We start from the raw sequence: 18,242 nt of genomic DNA, 5'->3' as shown, positions 1-18,242 counted from the left end.
GGATTTGTAATTAAAGGTCTTCCCTGCAATGAAAAATCAAGGTTCAGATGGCTTCATGGGTGAAGAGTACTTAACATTCGAGGGAGAAATAATACAATTTATATACAGATTCTTCCAGAAAATAAAAAGTCATGTTATGAGGTCAGTATTACCCTGACACCAAAGCATATGAAGAGATTATGAGAAGAAAAAAAAAAAAAAAAAAAACACTACAGAACAGTATTTCCCATGACTGTAAATGCAAAATCTCTAATAAAACAACTAACTGGCTACCTCAATTTGCTCATCATGGACACCTACAAAACACCTACATCTGACATCATACTTTATAGTCAAAACAGAATACTTTCCTCCTACAGTGATATATACAGTGAAAGTCCCTCAGTCGTTTCCGACACTTTGCAATCCTGTGGTCCATGGAATTCTCCAGGCCAGAATACTGGAATGGGTTGCCTTTCCCTTCTCCAGGGGATCTTCCCAACCCAGGGATCAAACCCAGGTCTCCTGCATTGCAGGCAGATTCTTTACCAGCTGAGCCACCAGGGAAGCCCACTTTCCACTTAACCATAAACCTTGTATTGGAGGTCATAGCCAGGGCAATTAAAAAACAAAAAAACTGGAGGAAATTATGCTTACATTATTTCAAGGCTTATTATGAAACTACAGTAATTAAGATGTTGTGGTATCAGCATGAAGAAGTTCATATAGGTCGGGGGAAAGGAAGAGAGAGGCCAGAAAGTTACCCATACATATATGGCCACTTGGTTTTTGAGAAAAGCACCAAGGTGAGAGGAATATAGTTCCTTCAAAAAACAGCTCGAAAAATGGGGTATACGTATGATCTTAACTATGGCCCTTATCTCGTATCATGTACAAAATTACCTCTAAATAAATATAGATTTAAATATAAGAGCTAAAATTATAATAACTCTATGAGAAAACACTGGAGAAAATCTTGGAGACTTTAGGTCGAACAAAGATGTCTTACTTGACCTATAACCTACCATAAGATAAAAATTGGTAAGTGGGGCTTCAACAAAATTTAAAACTCTCTTTGAAAGACACGTTTTCAAGAATGAAAAGGCAAGCCACAGACTTGGAGAAAATATTTGCAAAATATATTTCTGATTGACTTTGAAGTAAAATTTATAAAGAATCTTTACAACTCAATAATAAAACAGTTTTTAAATGGCCAAGAGAGTTGAATAAGCACTTTTCCAGAGATGGGATTTCTGTTGTTGTTCAGTCACTCAGTCGTGTCCAAGTCTTTGCGACCCCATGGACTGTGGCACACCAGGCTTCCCTGTCCTTCACTATCTCCCAGAAGGGATGTAAATATGTATATAAAATAATAAAGTGATAAATACACATTCATATGTAATTGATATATACACAATCGAAAGAATTAGAAATGAATCAGAAAATAATTTTGAATCCAGTGTTCACTGAAATATTTTAAAAGGTTTTTTAAAAAACAAATATTCTTATAAAAGTTTAAGTTCATTTAAAGAGTGGATCATCATTGATTTTGGCAACGAGATACCAAATTTCCAATTATCATCTTGTTGCTGTTATTATGTTCACTCAGTCATGTCTGACTCTTTGTGATCCCGTTGACTGCAGCATGCCAAGCTTCCTCGTCCTACACTGTCTCCTGGAGTTTGCTCAAACTCTTGCCCATTGAGTTAATAATGCCATCCAACTATCTCATCCCCTTGGCCCCCTTCTCCTCCTGCTCTCAATCTTCTCAGCATCAGGATCTTTTCCAATGAGTCAGTTCTTCGCATCAGGCCCAATTGGAGCTTCAGCAACAGTCCTTCCAATGTATATTCAGGGTTGATTTCTTTTGGGATTGACTGGTTTGACCTCCTTGCTTTCCAATGGACTCTCAAGGGTCTTCTCCAGCACCACAATTCAAAAGCATCAATTCTTCAGCTCAGCCTTTTTTTATGGTCCAAGTCTCATATCCATACATGACTACTGGGGAATTCATAGCTTTGACTATATGGACCTTTGTCAGCAAAGTGATGTCTCTGCTTTTTAATACACTGTCTAGGTTTGTCATAGCTTTTCTTCCAAGGAGCAAGCATCTTTTAATTTCATGGCTACAGTCACCATCCACAGTGATTTTGGAGCCCAAGAAAATAAAGTCTGTCACTGTTTCCGTGTTTTACTCAGCTGTTTGCCATGAAGTCATGGGACTGGATGCCATGGTCTTTGTTTTGTGAATGTTGAGTTTTAAGCCAGCTTTTTCACTCTCCTCTTTCACCTTCATCAAGAGGCTCCTTTGTTCCTCTTTGCTTTCTTCCATTAGGGTGGTGTCATCTGCATATCCAAGGTTATTGACATTTCTCCCAAAATCTTGATTCCAGCTTGTGCTTCATCCAGCCCAGCATTTCTCATGATGTACTCTGCATATAAGTTAAATAGCAGGGTGACAATATACAGCTTTGACGTACTCCTTTCCCAATTTTGAACCAGTTCGTTGTTCCGTGTCCGGTTCTAACTGTTGTTTCTTGACCTGCATACAGGTTTCTCAGGCAACAGGTCAGGTGGTCTGGTATTCCCATAGAATTTTCCACAGTTTGCTGTGATCCACACAGTCGAAGGCTTTAGCATAGTCAATGAAGCAGAAACAGAGGTTTTTCTGGAATTCTCTTGTTTTTTCAATGATCCAGTGGATGTTGGCAATTTGATCTCTGGTTCCTATGCTTTTTCTAAATCCAGCTTGTACATCTGGAATTTCTAGGTTCATGTAATGTTGAAGCCTAGTTTGAAGGATTTTGAGCGTTACTTTGATAGCATGTGAAATGAGTACAATTGTGTGGTAGCTTGAACATTCTTTGGCATTGCCCTTCTTTGGGATTGTAATGAAAACTGACCTTTTCCAGTCCTGTGGCCACTGCTGAGTTTTCCAAATTTGCTGGCATATTGAGTGCCACACTTTCACAGCATCATCTTTTAGGATTTGAAATAGCTTAGCTGGCATTCTATCACCTCCACTAGCTTTGCTCATAGTAATGCTTCCTAAGGCCCCCTTGACTTCACACTCCAGGATGTGTGGCTTTAGGTGTGTGACCATACCATTGTGGTTATCCAGGTCATTAAGACCTTTTTCGTACAGTTCTTCTGTGTATTCTTGCCACCTCTTCTTAATATCTTCTGCTTTTGTTATGTCCATACCATTTCTGTTCTCTATTGTGCCCATCTTTACATGAAATTTTCCCTTGGTATCTCTAATTTTCTTGAAAAGATCTCTAGTTCTTCCCATTCTATTGTTTCCCTCTGTTTCTTTACTTTGTCCACTTAAGAAGGGTTTCTTATCTCCCTTTGCTATTCTTTGGAACTCTGCATTCAAATGGATATATCTTTCCTTTTCTCCTTTGCCTTTCACCTCTCTTCTTTTATCTGCTATTTGTAAGGCATCCTCAGACAACCATTTGCCTTTTTGCATTTCTTTTCCTTTGGGATGATTTTGGTCACCACCTCCTGTACATTGTTATGAACTTCCATCCATAGTTTTTCAGGCATTCTGTCTATCAGATCTAATCCCTTGAATCTATTTGTCACTTTCACTGTATAATCATAAGGGATTTTATTTAGGTCATACTAAATGACTGCCCTCGGAGAAGGCAATGGGAACCCCACTCCAGTATTTTTGCCTAGAGAATCCCATGGATGGAGGAGCCTGGTGGGCTGCAGTCCATGGGGTTGCTAAGGGTCGGACACGACTGAGCAACTTCACTTTCACTTTTCACTTTCATGCATTGGAGAAAGAAATGGCAACCCACTCCAGTGTTCTTGCCTGGAGAATCCCAGGGACGGGGGAGCCTGGTGGGCTGCTGTCTCAGGGGTCGCTCAGAGTCAGACACGACTGAAGTGACTTAGTAGTAGTAGTAGTAAATGACTGCCCTAGTGGTTTTCCCTATGTTCTTCAATTTAAGTCTGAATTCGACAATAAGAAGTTGATGATCTGAAACACAGTCAATTCCCAGTCTTATTTTTGCTGACTATATACAGCTTCTCCATCTTTGGCTGCAAAGAATATAATACATTTGATTTGGTTATAGACCAGACATCTGGTGATGTCCATGTGTAGAGTCGTCTCTTATGCTGTTGGAAGAAGGTGTTTGCTATGACCAGTGCGTTCTCTTGACAAAACTCTTAGCCCTTGCCCTGCTTCATTTTGCACTCGAAGGCCAAACTTGCCTGTTACTCTAGATATCTCTTGATTCCTACTTTTGCATTCCAACCCCCTGTGATGAAAAGGACATCTTTCCTAAAGTTAATTTACTTATTTATTTATTTTTGGATGTGCTGGGTCTTCACTGCTGTGCAGGTTTTTCTCTAGTTGTGGAGAAGGGAGGGTTCCTTTCTAGTTGCGGCGTGTGGGCTTCTCATTGTGTGTGGCTGCTGCTTCTGTTGTTGTTGCTGAGCACAGGTTTTAGGGCGTGCGGCCTTCAGTAGTTGTGTTCCTGGCTTCTAGAGCACAGGCTAAATAGTGTGGCACATGGGCTTAGTTGCTCCATGGCATGTGTGATTTTCCTGAACCAGGGATCAAACCCAAGTCTCATGCATTGGCTGGTGGATTCTTTACCACTGAGCCTCTACGGAAGCCCAAAAGGACATCTTTTTTTAGTGTTAGTTCTAGAAGGTCTTGTAGGTCTTAGAACACAGAACTGTTCAACTTAATCTTCGGCATTAGTGCTTTGGGCATAGACTCGGATTACTGTAATATTGAATGCTTTACCTTGGAAACGAACCAAGATCATTCTGTCATTTTTGAGATTGCACCCAAGTACAAGACCTTTTAGAACTAACACCCAAAACAGATGTCCTTTTCATTATACAGGACTGGAATGCAAAAGTAGGAAGTCAAGAAGCACCTGGAGTAACAGGCAAATTTGGTCTTGGTGTACAAATTGAAGCAGGGCAAAAGCTAATAGAGTTTTGCCAAGAGAATGCACTGGTCATAGCAAACACCCACTTTCAACAACACAAGAGAAGACTCCACACATGGACATCACCAGATGGCCAGCACCAAAATCAGATTCATTATATTCTTTGCAGCCAAAGATGGAGAAGCTTTATACAGTCAGCAAAAACAAAACCAGGAGCTGACTGTGGCTCAGATCATGAACTCCTTATTGCCAAATTCAGACTTAAATTGAAGAAAGTGGGGAAAACCACTAGACCATTCAGGTATGACCTAAATCAAATCCCTTGTGATTATACAGTGGAAGTGAGAAATAGATTTAAGGGACTAGATCTGATAGACAGTGCTGATGAACTGTGGACGGAGGTTCGTGACACTGGACAGGAGACAGGGATCAAGACCATCCCCAAGAAAAAGAAATGCAAAAAGGCAAAATGGCTGTCTGAGGAGGCCTTACAAATAGCGATGAAAAGAGAAGTGAAAAGCAAAGGAGAAAAGGAAAGATATAAGCATCTGAATGCAGAGTTCCAAAGAATAGCAAGGAGAGATAAGAAAGCATTCCTCAGTATTCAGTTTAAAGAAATAGAGGAAAATAATAGAACACGAAAGACTAGAGATCTCTTCAAGAAAATTAGAGATACCAAGGGAACATTTCATGCAAAGATGGGCTCAAAGAAGACAGAAATGGTATGGACCTAACAGAAGCAGAAGATATTAAAAAGAAGTGGCAAGAATACACAAAAGAACCGTACAAAAAAGATCTTCATGATCCAGATAATCACGATGGTGTGATCACTCACCTAGAGCCAGACATCCTGGAATGCGAAGTCAAGTGGGCCGTAGGAAGCATCACTACGAAAAAGGCTAGTGGAGGTGATGGAATTCCACTTGAGCTATTTCAAATCCTAAAAGATGATGCTGTGAAAGTGTGGCACTCAATATGCCAGCAAATTTGGAAAACTCAGCAGTGGAAAAGATCAGTTTTCATTCCAATCCAAAAAAAGGCAATGCCAAAGAAGGCTCAAATTACTGCACAATTGCATTCATCTCAGTTCAGTCATTCAGTCATGTCCGACTCTTTGCGACCTCATGGACCAAAGCACATCAGGCCTCCCTGTCCATCATCAACTCCCAGAATTTACTCAGACTCATCTCCATTGAGTCAGTGATCCTATCCAACCATCTCATCCTCTGTCATCCCCTTGTCCTCCAGCCTTCAATCTTTCTCAGCATCAGGGTCTTTTCCAATGAGTCAACTCTTTGCATCAGGTGGCCAAAGTATTGGAGTTTCAGCTTCAACATCAGTCCTTCCAGTGAACACTGATCTCCTTTAGGATGGACTGGTTGGATCTCCTTGCAGTCCAAGGGAATCTCAAGAGGCTTCTCCAATACCACAATTCAAAAGCATCAATTCTTCAGCACTCAGCTTTCTTTATAGTCCAACTCTCACATCCATACATGACCACTGGAAAAACCATAGCTTTGACTAGACGGACCTTTGTTGGCAAAGTAATGTCTCTGCTGTTTAATATGCTGTCTAGGTTGGTCATAACTTTCCTTCCAAGGAGTAAGCATCTTTTATTTCATGGCTGCAGTCACCATCTGCAGTGATTTTGGAGCCCAGAAAAATAAAGTCTGTCACTGTTTTCAACTATTTCCCCATCTGCTTGCCATGAAGTGATGGGACCGGATGCCATGATCTTAGTTTTCTGAATGTTGAGCTTTAAGCCAACTTTTTCACTCTCTTCTTTCACTTTCATCAAGAGGCTCTTTAGTTCTTCTCCACTGTCTGCCATAAGGGTGGTATCATCTGCATATCTATGGTTATTTATATTTCTCCAGCTTGTGCTTCATCCAGCCCAGCATTTCTGATAATGTACTCTGCACTCATCTCACACGCTAATAAAGTAATGCTCAAAATTCTCCAAGCCAGGCTTCAGCAATATGTGAGCTGTGAACTTCCAGATATTCAAGCTGGTTTTAGAAAAGGCATAGGAACCAGAGATCAAATTGCCAACCTCTGCTGGATCATCAAAAAAGCAAGAAAATTTCAGAAAATATCTATTTCTGCTTTATTGATTATGCCAAAGACTTTGACTGTGTGGATCACAATAAACTGTGGAAAATTCTGAAAGAGATGGGAATACCAAGCTACCTGACCTGCCTCTTGAGAAATCTGTGTGCATGTCAGGAAGCAATAGTTAGAACTGACTGGACATGGAACAACGGACTGGTTCCAGATAGGGAAAGGAGTACATCAAGGCTGTATATTGTCACCCTGATTATTTAACTTATATGCAGAGTACATCATGCGAAATGCTGGGCTGGATAAAACACAAGCTGGAATCAAGATTGCTGGGAAAAATGTTAATAACCTTGGATGTGCAGATGGCATCACCCTTATGGCAGAAAGTGAAGAGGAACTAAAGAGCCTCTTGATGAAAGTGAAACAGGAGAGTGAAAAAGTTGGCTTAAAGCTCAACATTCAGAAAACTAAGATCATGGCATCCCATTACGTCATGGCAAATAGATGGGGAAACAGTGGAAACAGTGGCAGACTTTGTTTTTTTGGGCTCCAAAGTCACTGCAGGTGGTGACTGCAGTCATGAAATTAAAAGACACTTACTCATTGGAAGCATAGTTTCGACCAACCTAGACAACATATTAAAAAGCAGAGGCATTACTTTGCCAACAAAGGTCCATCTGATCAAGGCTATGGTTTTTGTAGTAGTCATGTAGGGATGTGAGAATTGGACTATAGAGAAAGCTGAGTGCCAAAGAATTGATGCTTTTGAACTGTGGTATTGGAGAAGCCTCTTGAGATTCCCTTGGACTGCAAGGAGATCCAACCAGTCCATCCTAAAGGAGATCAGTCCTGAATATTCATTGGAAAGACTGATGCTGAAGCTGAAACTCCAATACTTTGGCCACCTGATGCAAAGAGCTGATTCATTGGAAAAGACCCTGATGCTGAGAAAGATTGAAGGCTGGAGGAGAAGGGGACGACATGAGATGAGGATGAGGATGGTTGGATGGCATTACCGACTCAATGGACATGAGTTTGAGTAAACTCTGTGAGTTGGTGATGAACAGGGAGGCCTGACGTGCTGCGGTCCATGAGGTCACAAAGAGTCGTACAGGACTGAGCAACTGAACTGAACTGCATTTCAGACTCTTTTGTTGACTATGAGGTCTACTCTATTTCTTCTAAGGGATTCTTGCCCACAGTAGTAGATATAATGGTCATCTAAATTAAATTCGCCCATTCTTGTCCATTTTAGATAACTGATTCCTAAATCGTTGGTGTGCACTCTTGCCCTCTTCTATTTGACCACTTCCAATTTACCTTGATTCATAGACCTAACATTCTAGGTTCCTATGCAATATTGTTCTTTACAGTGTTGGACTTTAACCAGTAGACTCATGCACAACTGGGCCTCATTTCTGCTTTGGCTCAGCCTCTTCATTCCTTCTGGAGCTATTTCTTCGATCTTTTCCAGTAGCATATTGGATACCTACTGACCTGGTTGGGGGCAGGTTCACCTTTCAGTGTCATATCTTTTTGCATTTTCATACTGTTCATGGGGTTTGTCAAGGCAGTAATGCTGAAATGGCTTGCCATTTGCTTCTCCAGTGGACCAAGTTTTGTCAGAACTCTCCACCATGAGCTATCTATCTTGGGTGGCTCTACATGTCATGGTCAAAGTTTCCTTGAGTTAAACAAGGCTGTAATCCATATGATCAGTTTGGTTAGTTTTTTGTGATTGTGATTTTCATTCTGTCTGCCCTCTGATGAATAAGTATAAGAGGCTTGTGTTAGGTTCCTGCTGGAAGGAACTGGCTGTGGGGAAAACTGGGTCTTGCTCTGGTGGGCAAGGCCATGCTCAGTAGATCTTTAATCCAATTTTCTGTTGATGGGTGGGGCTGTGTTCCCTCCCTGTAGTTTGGCCTGAGGCCAACCGTGGTAGGGTAACGGTGACCTACTCTAGAAGGACTTAGTCCTGGCTCTCAGGACTGCTGTCGTCAGTGCCCCGACCCCATGGCAGGCCACTGTTGACTCACGCCTCCACCGGAGACTCCCAAACACTTACAGCCAAGTCTGGCTGATTCTCTTTTGGGGTCACTGCTCCTTTCTCTTCGGTCCTGGTCTGCATAAGGTTTTGTTTGTGCCCTCCAAGAGTCTCTGTTTCCCCAGTCCTGTGGAAGTTCTGTAATCAAATCCTTCTGACCTTCAAAGTCAGATTCCCTGGGGATTCTCAGTCCCTTTGCTGGATCCCTAGGTTGGGAAGTCTGTTGTGGGGCCTAGAATTTTCACAGCAATGTAGGAACTTCTTTGGTGTAATTGTTCTCCAATTTGTAGATCGCCCACCTGGTGGCTCTGTGTGTGCCGTGCTGTGCTTAGTTGCTCAGTCGTGTCTGACTTTGCAGTCCCATGGACTGTAGCCTGCCAGGCTCCTCTTGTCCATGGGGATTCTCCAGGCAAGAATAGTGGAGTGGATTGTCATGCCCTCCTCCAGGGGATCTTCCCAACCTGGGGACTGACCCCAGGTCTCCCACGTTGCAGGCGGGTTCTTTACCATCTGAGCCACTGTGGAAGCCCTATAGTGTGGCTAATGGCAACCTCCTCCACGAGGACTTATGCCACATGCTGCACCTCCTAGGACTGCTGCTCCAGAGACCCCGTCCCCATGGCAGGTCACTTCTGACCTACGCCTCTGCAGGAGACCCTCAAACACTCACAGGAAGGTCTGGCTCTCTCTCTTTTGGTCATCACTGCTCCTTTCCCTGGGTCCTGGTACATACAAGGTGTTTGTGTCCTCCAAGCATCTACCTTGTGGCAGCACCCAAATACATAAGCTCAGTTCAGTTCAGTCGCTCAGTTGTGTCTGACTCTCTGTGATCCCATAGACTGCAGCACGCCAGACTTCCCTGTCCATCACCAACTCCTGGAGCTCACTCAAACTCATGTCTGTCTAGCCGATAATGCCATCCAACCATCCTATCCTGTCGTCCCCTTCTCCTCCTGCCTTCAGTCTTTCCCAGCATCAGGGTCTTTTCCAATGTGTCAGCTCTTCACATCAGGTGGCCAAAGTATTGGAGTTTCAGCATCAGTCCTTCCAATGAATATTCAGGACTGATTTCCTTCGAGATTGACTGGTTTGATCTCCTTGTAGTTCAAGGAACTCTCAAGAGTCTTCTCCAACACCATTGTTCAAAAGCATCAATTCTTCGGCACTCAGCTTTCTGTATAGAAAATCCACATATGACTACTGGAAAAACCATAGCTTTGACTAGATGGACTTTTGTCAGCAAAGTAATGTCTCTGCTTTTTAATAGCTGTCTAGGTTGGTCATATATAAGCTCAAAGGTGAAGAATACAGCTGTGGGTACATCACATGAATATAATTTTAGAATCTGCAGAATTTCAGAGAAGATGGTACACTGACTCTTATCTGGCTGATAACTTATAGCTCCAGGCTGATTTATGTTGGAATAGAGTCTATTCTTTGTTGAAGGAGCAGAGCAACCCGTGGTTCTGTAGAGATGACAGGCGCTTTGCTCTCCGCATCACACCCATGTCTTTTCAAGAAGGAACAGACATTTGGATCTCACTGCAGCTGTTGGAGACCTCCATCTGCGGAATAAGAATAGCACAACAGAAGACCATCCCATGCTGTTTTGCTCTGGTCTGCATTGTCTCAATCACAGATCAAATGAGAATTCACTTGCTTTCATCGTTTTTCAGTCTTCCTGGGGTTCTCTGTGTCTGCTAGCAAGCCTGAGGTTGATGGATGACTCTGGGGTGCCTAGCTTTGGGCTAAGTGTTGTCAGAACATCCGGAGGTTGGTTTGGAAACATGCTGCTCAAGTATGGGGACTGACATTCTGTTACGGGAGACCCCCACAAAAGGCAGATTCTGATGCCTCCTCCCATTTTTTGTGTCTGAAAATATACCGTGAGTACCTGTGAGGGAGGGGCCTGGACTATACACAGACTTATCTTACTCAGTAAACTTCTTGTAACTAGTATGATGCACAGAGAGATAGGCTTTGAGCCTTGAATCCGTCAAGTACTTGACCTATCTGTGTCTCAGTTTCCCCATCTGTAAAACTGGGTTAGTACAAGTTCTTGTCTAAAACGCTTCAGTTCAGTTCAGTCACTCAGTCATGTCCAACTCTTTGCAACCCTGTGGTCTGCAACACACCAGGCTTCCCTGTCCATCAGATGTACTTTAGAATTCCAAATTTTTTCAAATTTTTTAAAACTAATGCTGTGCATTCTGAGTATTACCTCATGTGCTGGCTGTGTGTGGAGCTGCACTACATATAAAATTCATTTATATTAATATTTCTGCAGGAAAATGTAGGAACTCACAGTGAGTGAGAAAAATAGAGACTATAATTAGTTTCATGTTAGTTAAGGTCAGGTTTTGCTGCCAAGTGAGCTTGTTGCAAATCTTCTAAAAAACCTTTTGACTTTCAGGATTTTGTAGATTTAAAAACTGCAGAGAAGGTGATGTGGATCTGTACTATTCTAGGGCCACTGCTCAGCCATAGGGCTTTTGTGCAAATTAAACAATACATCTTCTGGGTGGTCACAGCCCCTGTGCAGATAACTTGGCACTTGTGGTGAAAAATAAAATGCATCTCTTTTTCAGAATATATGTGCTCAGTCATGTCCAGTTCTTTGGGGCTCCATGGACTGTAGCCTGCCAGGCTCCTCTGCCCATGGAATTTCCCAAGCAAGAATACAGGAGCAGGTTGCCATTGCCTTCTCCAGAGGATCTTCCTGACCCAGGAATTGAACCCATGTCTCCTTTGGCAGGTGGATTCTTTACCACTAGCACCACCTGGGAAGGGTAAATGTCAAATGTCAACCCCATCCTGAACCAGGCACCTTTGTGCAGTACACAACCTGTGCAACCAGACATGGCGGCTCTGATTATCCTCATGCCTCAGAGTTGCTGGAAAAATACACAGTAAAGTAAGAAGACCCCCTCCCCCAGAGCTATGGCTCTGTCTCAGACCGTTCTCTAGACCATTGCTTCTCAAATGTGAATGTGCTAATGAATCACATGGCCTCTTAAAATGTAGGAAGGCCGGTTTGGGGCCTGAAACTGTGTTTCTAGCAAGTTCGCATGTAACATTCAGCTTTCCCAGAAACCTGCTCCTCATCATGTGATCTCCATTAATGGCTCCAGTCTCCAGTGACTGTATCTCAAGCTGGTAACATGCCACTCTTCTTGCCTCATTTTTCTCTTTCTCACTACACATTCATTTAGCTACTAAAAACCACAGATGGTATCCTCTCCCCACCCCTCAGTATTTCTCCTATTCAAGGTTTCCCAACCTTGGCATGCTTTAGCCAGACAGTTCTTTTTTGTGGATGTCTGTCCATTGGAGGGCAAAATTACCAATGTTCCAATCCCTCACCTTCCTTTCTCCAGCAATGCACTTGGATCCCTTCTTTCCTGGGGATGGTTTGATGTTGCATTATCAAACATGTGTTTTGACTATGTTGTAACTACTAACATTCCTGTGTTCTCACTTGGTTATAAATTCTAAGAATCTCCATATTCTTAGCATCCTGCTCAAGGTCTAACACAGATAGAGGCTTAACATATTTAAAGAAGTGAATGAGTGAATGAATGAATGTATCCCCTGACAGCTGCAGGCTCCTTAGAAGGGTGAGGATGCTCAGAACTCAGCTTGCAGGAGATCTGCCCAGGGCTAGAGTAACACCTGGCCATGTCTGCTGGGAGCCTGATGTTGAAGACATCCAAAGCTGTTTCTGCTCCCAGACATTCCCACCTGCCCTTCAGCCTTTGTCTTGACCTGTTTTTGTCTGGTCTCTACATTGCTCAGAAAGGTCATTCATCTTACTACTGCTCACTCAGGGTGCACCGTGCAGCGATGCTATGTGAACAGCTGTTTGAATACATCTTTGTCCTTAATGGCTACCCTTGACGCTGGGTTTGGGGCTTATCATTGAAACCCAGGTTAACTTGTCTGTCCAGACCATCAGAGTACTTATGGCTTATGTGTTCCATTCATTAGACTTGCAGGCTCCTCTGAGATCCCAATTTGAATTTCAATTTTGCCATTTGGCTTTTAGTTGAAGCCCAGCCTTTCTGAATAATTTATCCACAGCTGTTTTGGTAAGACACTGAAATAGACAACTGTGAGATGATGGAGAATGAAAGTATTGGTCTCTGCCCCAGTTTCTGATGCAGACGTCCTGAAAGCTTTGTAATTTTCTAAGTAATCAGAGCATCTTTTATTTTAAGTCTTTGACCCCAGTTCCTGACACAGAGCTCCTCAATCCCTTGAAATTGCCTGGGTAATAGCAATGTCTTTTTTGTTCTAATGGGTAACTCTTGGTGGAGGCTCTGGTCACCAGAAAGACCAGGTCATGATTAGAAGGTTGGACTTTTCAGCCCCATCCTTTGTTCTCCAGAAAGGGGAAAAGAGCTGGAAATGGAACTAATGATTGATCATTGCCTATGAGATGAAGCCTCCTTAAAAATTCCCACAGCGTGGGATGTAGAGAGCTTCTGGGTTGGTGAACCCGTGGAGGTGGCACTCAAAGTGGGGCACGGAGGCTCTGAGCCCCTTTCCACACTTTGCCCATGCATCTCTTCCATCTCGATGTTCACCTGTGTCTTTTATCGTATCCTTTCGTATGAAATTTATAAACAATACAGAAACTGTTTTCTTGAGTTCTGTGAGCCACTTTTGCAAATTAATTGAACCTAAGGAAGGGGTGGTGGGAACCTTTGATTTATAGCCAACTGGTCAGGAGCACAAGTGACAGCCTGGACTTGCGGTGAGGGATGAGTTGTCTTGTAGGACTGAGCCCTTAACCTGTGGGGTCTGCTGTTATCTCTAGGCAGATAGTGTCAGAATTGAGTTAAATTGTAGGGCGCTCATCTGGAGTTTTCCCTGCTGTGGACTTCCCAGGTGACCCAGCTGGTAAAGAATCTGCCTGCAGTGTGGGAGACCTGGGTTCGATCCCTGGGTTGGGAAGATTCCCTGGAGAAGGGAATGGCTACCCACTCCAGTATGATGACCTGGAAAATTCCATGGACTGTATAGTCCATGGGGTTGCAAAGAGTTGGATATGACTGAGCAACTTTCAGTTTTTCACAGGTGTCACAAATTGCTTGTTGTGGGGAAAAACTTCCCCACATCTGGTGTCAGAGAGTGATTAGTGGTGTGAGAGGGAAGGAGAAACAGGAAGGGAACTGAGTTGTTCCTATGACAACACAGGGAGAATTTTAATTTATTTGGACGAATCATCTAGCTTTCTGTGACTATTTTAAGTCTGAAATTTACCCTTTTAGTCTTCCAGCTCTTTTGTTGTATCCTCTCTTTGCTTGTATTTAATTGAGTTTTTGCCACTTCAGCCAAAGTTTTAAAGTCTCTTTATTAACATCATCATTCCCAGAATTCACACTTCTGGGCCTCTCCCCTGTTGGCCCATCAGTGATACTGATTCCAATAGGCTAGGGAGTCAACCAGACCTGGATTTGAATCCTGTCTCTGTCACTTATAAAATGAGTAATTTGGGGCAAGTTATCTAAGCATTCTAACCATCTGCTTCCTTATCTGTAAAAAGAGGGAAAGTATCTATGTACACCAGAAACTTACACAACATTGCAAATCAACCATACTTCAGCTTTTTAAAAACGGAAAAAAAACCTATCTTAAAATATCTACCTTGTTGGTTGCTGTGAGGATTAAATGGAAAACATTTAATGCGTTACAAGTCATATAGTAAACTATGTAAATTAATAGAAGTTAGTCACTTTTATGGTCAACTTTGTTTATGAAGCTAATTATTTTTGGAAAAGACTACATGTTATTTCAAGGCACCTGCAGTTGAATCTATGCTCATTGTACAGAGAAGCTCAGTATACAGGTATCATTCCTGTAGACAGAGCCCCTTCTTTCTTCATTTCTTCTTTAGGCATTTTTCTTCCATCCTGTTGCCAGTTTGCTTCCAAGCACAAAGTTGTTGCTGGCTTGATCTATCAGGTAAAGGTCCAAGGCTGGATGCAGCCACAAAAGGTCTTCTCTAGCTGTGGGCTTGTCCAAACCAGTGTGAAATTCAAAGCCCTTGTTGTTCTCCCATAACGAGATGCTCTATTATTTTTAAAAACAAACATTGAAAAATAAAAAGCAGATTAATACAGAGACTGTTTTCCATTCCAGTCTCTTGTATTTCTAATTAATGGGGATTTGTAGGAAAACTCGGAGCCTGTGCTTCCTTGGTAGACCATTGAAAAAGAGAAGGGTTAACTGGTCTCCAACCTTAAATCTGGGTGTGAGCTATTTCTTTCCTGCAGCTGCTTCTACCTTTTTTTCCCCTCCTTATGTCTTCCATCTTAATCTCATTCTAATGCTGTTGCCTTAACTATGGTTTTGAAAGTTTTTACTTTCATGGTACCATCTAATTGCAAATTGACCTCTTTGGTGTAAAGCCACAGAGAGTCACAGAGTAGGATTTGGGTAGATCATTAGAGAATGTCAATGCTGGAAGGAATGAGGTCATCTGACTTCTCAAAGGGTGCTTCTTAGAACCCTAGGGTTCCCTGGAGGTCCACAGGCATTTTACAGAAGAGGCTCAGCTGGGCCTCACAGTGTCTCCATTTCATCTATTTTTACATGAGTGGTTAGCACACAACAAATTTTTGAGGATCATTTTTTTCCCCCTAAAACTGAAAAACCACAGAGCTCAATTTTGTAATTTTACTGATAAGGAAACAGGTCCAAACTGAATACGATTACCTCTAGCTTGCAAACAACTCCTTGGTGGATGAACTGGGGCTAGTGACCTCAGGGGTTCTTGTTTCTTTTTTAAAATTTATTTTTTATTGGAGGATAATCACTTTACAATACTGTGTTGGTTTCTGCCATACATCAACATGAATCAGCCATAGGTACACATATGTCCCCTCCCTCCTACCCCATCCCATCCCTCTAGGTTGTCTCAGAGAATCAGTTTGAGCTCCCTGAGTCATAGACAGAATTCCCATTGGTTATCTATTTTACATATGGTAATGTATATGTTTCCATGAGGGGTTCTTGTTAACCTCAACTCTGGCATAATTCAGATGTTGCTGATTTTCTTGTTTCAAAGGGGAAGAGACTGAGGCCCTGTGTCTGTGAACCGTTCACCGCCAGCCAGGTATTTGGAATCAGCAGGCTCTTCCATTCTGACTGTTCTGTCTATGGATTGTTAAGATGTGAGGATGAGGCTGCTGCTAGGAGAGGATTGTGGGCCAGGGGAAAGGTTGTTTTTTGTTTTTTTTTTTTCTCATGTCAGTCTTGCTAGAATGTCGCTTTAAAAAAAAAAAAGTTTTATACTGGAAATGTCCATCAGCCCAGAAACAAGATGTGTGATAAACTCCTTATGGTAAATGTAAACCAGATCAGTCTTTACCATCTTGTAAGTCATCCCAGGGTCCCAAGGACCCACAGTGTGTCAGCAGGGATCAGAATTGTCCCTTGAGGGGATTCCCCCAGAGGGCTGTTTTCCATCCAACTCTCTTGGGTTTCTACCTACCCCCACCCCCATATGCATTCTTGTCTAATGGTTCCTCGTCTTTTTGGACTTTCTGAGAAAATATTTGAAATGGCTTTGGGTGCTGAAATGAAACTGTATTTTCTAATGTTAATTACATCCCCTGGAGGATGACATGGCAGCCCACTCCAGTATTCTTGCATGGAGAATCCCATGTACAGAGGAGACTGGTGGGCTACAGTCCATGGGGTTACAAAGAGTCGGACACAACAATGTCAATTAACACCTACCATTATGAAAGTGATTTAAATACCAAAAATTGTAGGGAAGTTGTCACTTGAGAAAGGAGAGCTCTTGGCAAGAAAGGACACTTTGGCATCAGACACTCATGACTCTGCCTGAGGTTATTTTTGCTCACTTGGTGGAGGACTGGCAATAACCTCGGGCCTTGGCAGTGTCCTGGGCCAAAGGCTGCTTGGTTTCTGCCTCATCACCCAGAAGACACCTGTGGCACCATCAGAAATAAGCATTAGAGGGCATTTTAGCCTTACTCTAAGGCGGGTAAGCTAAGACTGGGGGTGTCCTTACTCAGTCTTGCTTCCCACTGAGATTTACATTGTTCCAAACGAGACAGGGACAGGCCAAAACAGTCATATTCACTCACCACGTTAAAGAGCAAGCACGTTTCCCATTTGTTTAAGAAAACTAAGCTCCATGGGGACATTTCCCAACCAGATTCAACCAGAGCAACGATAGCAGTGACACCAGGAATGGGAGGCAGCCAGGCCACCGGTGTTAACAACCCGCTGGTAAATGGACATATTAGACCCCATATCTGGCATGATTGAAAAAATAGGATATATTTTCTAATCCAGTATTCTCATGTTAAAATGTTTACATGATACATTTTTTAAAATTAGGGTACAATAAAATTGCAACTTCGAGATGATTTCTTCTTTGGCATATAAATAATTTTTATCAGTAAAGCTAAAAATAGCCATTAACGGGACTGAAAGAAGCTGTGTAGGATGTCAGAAAAGCAGCAGATTTGGAAAGGGAAAATAGGGCTTTGAAGGAAAGGTCTACAACTTCTGAAGTGAGGACAGTCGTGTCACTGAGTGCCACAACTCTTTTAAAATGATTTATTATTTATTTGGCCATGGGGGATCTTTAGCAGTGGCATGTGGGATATAGTTCCCAACTAGGGACTGAACCGGGACCTCTGCATTGAAAGTGCAGAGTCATAGCCCCTGGACCACCAGGGAAGTCCCAAGCACCACAACTCTGAAGGCATGTGTTAACCCACGTTGGAATATCGGCTCTGCCATCAACACCCTTTAGCCCTCCAGGGCCTGTTTCCTTGTTTTTCAGGGGGATGGTAGTCTATACGATCAGGGTGGGCCTTCTAGTGCATTCCTCTACAGGAATGAAGCTTCTGTTCATCCACTAGACAGGGTTTGGGCTGTGGAGGTCCTTACCATGGCCAAGGCTGCCAGCGGGGTCAGCGTCTCCGTCTCTCCCTTTCTATCCTCTGATACACACGAGCAGGGCCCCCCACATACTAAGGAACACAGCCCACCCCACCCCTATAGTCTTATGTCGATGAGCCATGAACAGACCATACACAGAGAGAAGCTTCTTTTTTTCTTCAATTTAATTGAAGTTACTTAGAAAAATAATCAGGCTTGAATGGCTTTTCCTGGAAGAAGGTTCATGAACATTTTCACGCTTTTGTTGGCAATGTGGAATTCAGCTTTCTTGAACAGTACAGTAAGATACA

The 18,242-nt window shown here is 42.6% G+C and overlaps 1 long non-coding RNA gene across 1 annotated transcript in view; it reads left to right on the top strand.

Annotated features, from left to right (window-relative positions):
- Positions 1-18,242, top strand: part of LOC112446720 (uncharacterized) — a 59,426-nt gene that overhangs the window by 18,949 nt on the left and 22,235 nt on the right. The gene's annotated exons all lie outside the window — the stretch shown is intronic.

The sequence above is a fragment of the Bos taurus genome, chromosome 5 (assembly GCF_002263795.3).
Source record: "Bos taurus isolate L1 Dominette 01449 registration number 42190680 breed Hereford chromosome 5, ARS-UCD2.0, whole genome shotgun sequence".
Classification (NCBI taxonomy): Eukaryota; Metazoa; Chordata; class Mammalia; order Artiodactyla; family Bovidae; genus Bos; species Bos taurus.
This window is presented reverse-complemented; position numbering and strand designations above follow the sequence as displayed.